This window comes from Mizuhopecten yessoensis, unplaced genomic scaffold (assembly GCF_002113885.1).
Source record: "Mizuhopecten yessoensis strain PY_sf001 unplaced genomic scaffold, ASM211388v2 scaffold4805, whole genome shotgun sequence".
Lineage (NCBI taxonomy): Eukaryota > Metazoa > Mollusca > Bivalvia > Pectinida > Pectinidae > Mizuhopecten > Mizuhopecten yessoensis.
The window spans coordinates 210623-217904 of record NW_018405730.1 but is presented as its reverse complement, the minus strand read 5'-3'; positions in this window follow the sequence as shown (position 1 = coordinate 217904).

The window sequence follows — 7282 nt, the reverse complement described above, 5'->3', positions numbered from 1 at the left end:
CTATTATCAATTTAGGAACAACTCTTATCAGCACAATAAAATGTTCATACGTATATATAGGTATACATACCTGCACAGGTACATGTAATTGACAATATTCCAAAGTACTGGTCTCTAACACGTTTGTGTCACATAATGATACGATTGAAGAACGCACAAAGCAATTATTAAACCTACAGTAATGCACACTGTCAAAACGGCGTCTATATGTGTGTGTATTTTACATGTCTATATATTGATCCAGTGAAAGTATTTCTTCTAAAATATATGATTCAATGATAATTCTAGAAGTGATTGAAAAGTGTTGTAAATGTTTTTATTTATTCCTACATTATGCTCATATTTCTCCATTTAAAACTATCGGACGTAAAAAAAAACAATTTATATTGTCTCCCTTGGGAAACATGAGTTATCTCGGGGAAACAACTCTTCATGCCTCCCTCATACCAGGGCAATAAGTGTATATCATAGATAGCGCAACAATAGAGTAATAGTGCAGTATAGCTATGGAAGAGTAAATGGACATCATAGATAGGCAACAACTAATTAAAGGGGCATCATAGATAGGGAACAAACAAAGTAAACGAACATCAGATAAAGGGCAATAACTAAGCAAAGGGATATTACAGATAGAGCAACAACAGATTAAAGGGACCTCATATATAGGGCAACAACAAAGTGATATGACATCATAGATAGGCAACGACATAGTAAAAGGACATTATAGATAGTGCAACAACAGAGTAAAGGGACATCATAGACAGGGCAATAACAGAGCAAAGGGACATCATAGACAGGGCAACGACATAGTAAAAGGACATTATAGATAGTGCAATAACAGAGTAAAGGGACATCATAGACAGGGCAACGACATAGTAAAAGGACATCATAGATAGTGCAACAACAGAGTAAAGGGACATCATAGACAGGGCAACGACATAGTAAAGGGACATCATAGATAGTACAACAACATTATAAAGGGACATCATAGATAGGGCAATAACAGAGCAAAGGGACATCATATATTGGGCAACAACAGAGTGAAAGGACATCATAGATAGGGCAACAGCAGAGTAAAGGGATATCATAGATAGGGCAACAACAAAGTTAAGGGATGTCATATATAGGGCATCAACAAAGTAAAGGGACATGATAAAGGGCAACAACAGAGTTAAGGGACATCAAAGATAGGGCAACAGCAGAGTAAAGGGACATCATAGTTATGGCAACAACAGAGTGATAGCACATCATAGATAGGGCAACAAGAGAGAAAAGGGACATCGTAGATAGGGCAACAGCAGAGTAAGTGACATCATAGATAGGGCAACGACAGAGTAAAGGGACATCCTAGATAGGGCATCAGCAAAGGAAAGGGACATTATAGATAGGGCAACAACAGAGTAAAGTGACATCATAGATAGGGCAACGACAGAGTAAAGGGACATCCTAGATAGGGCATCAACAAAGTAAAGGGACATCATAGATAGGGCAACAACAGAGTTAAGGGACATCAAAGATAGGGCAACAGCAGATTTAAGGGACATCATAGTTATGACAACAACAGAGTGATAGCACATCATAGATAGGGCAACAACAGAGAAAAGGGACATCGTAGATAGGGCAACAGCAGAATAAAGGGATATCATAGATAGGGCAACAACAGAGTTAAGGGATGTCATATATAGGGCATCAACAAAGTAAAGGGACATGATAAAGGGCAACAACAGAGGTAAGGGACATCAAAGATAGGGCAACAACAGAGTAAAGGGACATCATAGATAGGGCAACAACAGAGCTATGGGACATCATAAATAAGGAAACAGCAGATTTAAGGGACATCATAGTTATGGCAACAACAGAGTGATAACACATCATAGATAGGGCAACAACAGAGAAAAGGGACATCGTAGATAGGGCAACAACAGAGTAAAGTGACATCCTAGATAGGGCAACGACAGTGTAAAGGGACATCCTAGATAGGGCATCAACAAAGGAAAGGGATATTATAGATAGGGCAACAACAGAGTAAAGGGACATCATAGATAGCGCAACACTATAGAAAAGGAACATCATAGACTCGGTAAAAACAGTAAGGGGAAATTATAGATAGGGCAACAACAGAGCAAAGGGACATCATAAACAAGGCAACAACAGAGTAAAGGGATGTCATAGATAGGCAACAACAGAGTAAAGGGAATCATCGTAAGGTCAACAACAGAGTGATATGACATCATAGATAGGTCAACAACAGAGTGATATGACATCATAGATATGGCAACAACAAAGAAAAGGGACATCGTAGATAGGGAATATCAGAGTAAAGGGACGTCATAGATAGGGTAACAGCAGAGTAAAGGGACATCATAGTTAGGGCAACAACAGACTGCTATGACATCATAGATAGAGCAACAACAGAGTAAAGGGACATCATAGTTAGGGCAACAACAGAGTAAAGGGACATCATAACATATAGTGTTGCCATTGAATCTTCAATGTCACAAGGGAATTCACAGGACATTTGCTTTTGCATAGTTACCCCTTTGTGAATATTTGACAGTCACATAATGAAATTTATCCAAACGTTTGTTTGTTTGTTTGTGTTTTAAGTCCTTTTAACAGCTTTGGTCATTTAAGGACGTGTCAGGTTTTGGTGGTGGAGAGAAAAACGGAGTTCCCGGAGAAAATCCACCGACTTACGGCCAGTACCTGGCGACTGCCCCACGTAGGCCTCGAACCCGCCACCAAGTGGTGGAAGGCTTGTGGTAGCAGTTATACAAAGGAGTTTATTTAATTTTATTCGACTTGATACAGATCTGAAAAAAATCGAAATGATCAGACGAAACAATATGCACGTTATATATTGGCTTTGTTCGACGATTTATTGAAGATGTTACATGTATCAAATGACGGGGATGTAGGTTCAAATACATGTGTTCGCACGATAACATTAGAGGGGGTATAAGGTAAGTCTATAAAAGCAAAACAACAGAGGGGGTACCAGGTTAGTCTATAGTAGTATAACAACAGAGGGGGTACCAGGTAAGTCTATAGTAGTATAACAACAGAGGGGGTATCATGTTAGTCTATAGTAGTGCAACAACAGAGGGGGTACCAAGTTAGTCTGGAATAAGGTAAGTCTATAAAAGCAAAACAACAGACGGGGTACCAGGTTAGTCTATAAAAGCAAAACAACAGAGGGGGTACCAGGTTAATCTATAAAAGCAAAACAACAGAGGGGGTACGAGGTTAGTCTATAGTAGTATAACAACAGTGGGGGTACCAAGTTAGTCTATAGTAGTATAACAACAGAGGGGGTACCAGGTAAGTCTACAGTAGTATAACAACAGAGGGGGTATCATGTTAGTCTATAGTAGTACAACAACAGAGGGGGTACCAAGTTAGTCTATAAAAGCAAAACAACAGAGGGGGTACCAAGTTAGTCTATAGAAGTATAACAACAGAGGGGGTACCAAGTTAGTCTATAGTAGTATAACAACAGAGGGGGTACCAAGTTAGTCTATAGTAGTATTCCAACAGAGGGGGTACCAGGTTAGTCTATAGTAGTATAACAACAGAGGGAGTACCAGGTTAGTCTATAAAAGCAAAACAACAGAGGGGGTACCAAGTTAGTCTATAGCAGTATAACAACAGAGGGGGTACCAAGTTAGTCTATAGCAGTATAAAAACAGAGGGGGTACCAAGTTAGTCTATAATAATATAACAACAGAGGGGGTACCAAGTTAGTCTATAGCAGTATAACAACAGAGGGGGTACCAAGTTAGTCTATTGTAGTATAGCAACAGAGGGGGTACCAAGTTAGTCTATTGTAGTATAGCAACAGAGGGGGTACCAAGTTAGTCTATTGTAGTATAACACCAGAGGGGGTACCAAGTTAGTCTATAGCAGTATAAAAACAGAGGGGGTACCAAGTTATTCTATAATAATATAACAACAGAGGGGGTACCAAGTTAGTCTATTGTAGTATAGCAACAGAGGGGGTACCAAGTTAGTCTATTGTAGTATAATAACAGAGGGGGTACCAGGTTAGTCTATAGTAGTATGACAACAGAGGGGGTACCAAGTTAGTCTATTGTAGTATAATAACAGAGGGGGTACCAGGTTAGTCTATAGTAGTATGACAACAGAGGGGGTACCAAGTTAGTCTATTGTAGTATAGCAACAGAGGGGGTACCAAGTTAGTCTATTGTAGTATAACACCAGAGGGGGTACCAAGTTAGTCTATAGTAGTATTACAACAGAGGGGGTACCAGGTTAGTCTATAGTAGTATAACAACAGAGGGAGTACCAGGTTAGTCTATAAAAGCAAAACAACAGAGGGGGTACCAAGTTAGTCTATTGTAGTATAGCAACAGAGGGGGTACCAAGTTAGTCTATTGTAGTATAATAACAGAGGGGGTACCAGGTTAGTCTATAGTAGTATGACAACAGAGGGGGTACCAAGTTAGTCTATTGTAGTATAATAACAGAGGGGGTACCAGGTTAGTCTATAGTAGTATAACAACAGAGGGAGTACCAGGTTAGTCTATAAAACCAAAACAACAGAGGGGGTACCAAGTTAGTCTATTGTAGTATAACACCAGAGGGGGTACCAAGTTAGTCTATAGCAGTATAACAACAGAGGGGGAACCAAGTTAGTCTATTGTAGTGTTACAACAGAGGGGGGACCAAGTTAGTCTATAGTAGTATAACAACAGAGGGGGTACCAGGTTAGTCTATTGTAGTATAACAACAGAGGGGGTACCAAGTTAGTCTATAGTAATATAACAACAGAGGGGGTACCAAGTTAGTCTATTGTAGTGTTACAACAGAGGGGGTACCAAGTTAGTCTATAGTAGTATAACAACAGAGGGGGGACCAAGTTAGTCTATTGTAGTATAACAGCAGAGGGGGTACCAAGTTAGTCTATCATAGGAGCATAACAATAGACGGGGTACCAAGTTAATCTATATTAGTATAACAACAGAGGGGGTATCAAGTTAGTCTATTGTAGTATAACAGCAGAGGGGGTACCAAGTTAGTCTATTATAGTATAACAACAGAGGGGGTACCAATTTAGTCTATTGTAGTATAATAACAGAGGGGGTACCAGGTTAGTCTATAGTAGTACAACAACAGAGGGGGTACCAAGTTAGCCTATTGTAGTATAACAACAGAGGGGGTCCCAAGTTAGTCTATTGTAGTATAACGACAGAGGGGGTACCAAGTTAGTCTATCATAGGAGCATAACAACAGACGGGGAACCAAGTTAATCTATAGTAGTATAACAACAGATGGGGTACCAAGTTAGTCTATTGTAGTGTAACAACAGAGGGGGTACCAAGTTACTCTATTGTACTATAACAACAGAGGGGGTACCAAGTCAGTCTATTGTAGTATAACAACAGAGGGGGTCCCAAGTTAGTCTATTGTAGTATAACAGCAGAGGGGGTACCAAGTTAGTCTATTGTAGTATAACAACAGAGGGGGTAACAGGTTAGTCTATAGTAGTTTAACAACAGAGGGGGTATCAGGTTAGTCTATAGTAGTACAACAACAGAGGGGGTACCAAGTTAGTCTATAATAATATAACAACAGACGGGGTACCAAGTTAATCTTTCATAGGCGCATAACAACAGGAAAGGCAAACAGCCATCTCTTTTACGAATCTCCACTCTTTCGCTATTAGGCAGCAGAACCTGTTGAAACTTTCAGGTAATGATTATGCAACCGGGGATTTGTGTGTGTGTCACATTGTTTGGACTTATAACACTAACAAAAATTAAAACAAACGTTGCATTAACAAATCAAATATTTTATTTATCACAATGTGAGCATCTAAACAGCAAAAAACAAACAGGATGCACAATGTCATACACAAAGAGTGAAAATAATTATAAAAATATGTTTAGGAAGAAATGCTTTTTGTTTCATTTACCTACATATCACAATATCTTTAATCCGCATTAGAGATGTCTTCCTTACAAAAATAAAGAACTGTTTTTCAAACGAACACATGCTTATAGTAACAATTGTCTCACAGCAGATATGTATATATAAACGATGAATTTATATTAATTGCATGACATCAAAATCAACATGATAATAAATATAAATTGAAACACAATTTACAAAATACAAGTACTGTGCATTCCAACACTGTTATTTACTAAGTTTTCCGTGTCACATAATAATAAATAGGTATAGTGATGTACACTAACAAACTTACGTGATAACTATAACACTGACAGGTCAGCAAGGTTCCCGCAACGTGCCTGGTCGCCGTCACTACCCCCCTCCCCCATTGACTATTCTTAGTAACAGTAACCTTGACCTCGACCTTAAAAAACTTTTGAAAACCTTATTGCACATCTACATAACACAACTTTCAGAAAGATTAAATTACCGGAAACGAAAGTGTAAATGGACAGACAGAATTAGTATTGGGCACCCGCACCTTCGATTCGGAGCACTTATAAACGTGAATTATATAGCGCCGTATCCTGCTGGACCTAGCAATTGCAGAGCGCGTTAGAAATTGATATTGAGGACATGAATAAAAAACACAAAATATTTTCAATTAATATGAAATGCATATACATATACATTTAATATTTAGCTCTGTAAACTTGATCTATTAAGGATAAAAACACATCTTCCACCGTGCTCTCTTGTTAGGGAAATGGATTAGATAAAACACATGGATATCACAGTATACATAACGAACGTAAGGTTAACATCACTATTAGATCTTAATTAGCTAGCACAAACAAACAATATAACTAAATCACCTCATGTGTCTTATTACATTTTGAATTGTCACTTTAAGGTTTAGAGTAAAATAATCACAGAAGCCAAACATATATTATCCAAATTTCTTCTGTAAGGTAATCAGTAAAAAATACGATTACCCTATAAGCAATTCATGCTAATGTAGCAAAAATACAAATTGACAGAAGACAGGTTTATATAGAGCAATAAGAGAAATTAATATCAATACAAGAAAGATATTTTTAACAATGATAAACAACCGACTTTTCATGTTCGTAGACTATTTCATATTTAACATTTTCATAGTCTGAAATAGCCGTACAGCTATGGCACCTCTTCAAAAGATATACACAGTTAAAACAATAAATAATTGCAACAAAAATGGCTGTCGCATTTTATGACTTAGTTGAAGCAAACCCGCTTTCAGATCGTTGTGGAGAGGATGACGGTGGTGGGTTTGGTTTGATTTTGTTGAACGTCCTTTTAACTGGTAAGATCATTTAAGGACGTGCCT